Below are 849 nucleotides of genomic sequence, written 5' to 3' on the forward strand. Positions count from 1 at the left end.
TGACTGCACAGATAAGCTCCTAATGTCTAGAATTTAATTTTTGGATTAAAGAATTATGTATTTAAACTAAATACCTTTGTACAAAATCAGTGACAATTTATTATGATTTCCTCACACATATTACTGACATGGTCACAAATATTTGCAACTATATGTTTAGGTATGTGTCTTGCAACCATAGCAGAATCGAGCCTGTCATCCACCAAAGACACTGTCCCCATGTTAGGGAATGAAACAATAGTGTATCTGTCAAAAAATTCTGATCAGCCCCTCTGAATAAGTTCAGGGATTCCTCGTAAAACAAGATCATATCAATATACATGCTTTGTTTACCATGTTCGAATCTTGCATAGCAAAAGGAAAAATGAGAAGTACAATTGTGGAGTGGAAAAAAAGAAAATATAGACATTAGGCAAGCAGAGAAAACTGAAACAGAATAGCATGGAGCCATGAATATAAGCACAACTAAAAGATCCTGATCCAATTAGACATGATGGAGAAAACATAACAGAGGGAGGCCATGAGTATATATTGGCATAGAATGGACTAAGCCCAATTCAGTAAACAGGTGGCAGTAGAACTGTTCACATGAGTGCAAGATTTTTAGAATTAACCGCAATGACCAATACTAGCATAAGGTCTAACTAGGAATAGAGTACACGAGGAATTGAACTTACCAAGGTGGCAAGATTGTAGCTTCCATTGGCACTGCACTATGAAGATCAGCCAAGGAAATCTATATCTAATAGATGGATTGATGGTCAACAAGTGAAAGATATTACACCACAAGTGGTAGCGCTAGTGCCCAAGTGGGATCTACACAAAAAACTAAGAGAACGAAAAGATGAT

General features: G+C 36.6%; 1 long non-coding RNA gene across 1 annotated transcript; it reads right to left on the minus strand.

The window, feature by feature from the left end:
- Positions 1–20: 20 nt before the first annotated feature.
- LOC110431584 lies at positions 21–843 on the minus strand. Its single transcript, XR_002448997.1, has 2 exons — positions 678–843; positions 21–246 (listed from the first exon to the last, which is right to left on the minus strand). It is a non-coding gene; the product is annotated as an uncharacterized LOC110431584 (long non-coding RNA).
- Positions 844–849: the final 6 nt, after the last annotated feature.

The sequence above is a fragment of the Sorghum bicolor genome, unplaced genomic scaffold (assembly GCF_000003195.3).
Source record: "Sorghum bicolor cultivar BTx623 unplaced genomic scaffold, Sorghum_bicolor_NCBIv3 super_2910, whole genome shotgun sequence".
Taxonomy (NCBI): domain Eukaryota; kingdom Viridiplantae; phylum Streptophyta; class Magnoliopsida; order Poales; family Poaceae; genus Sorghum; species Sorghum bicolor.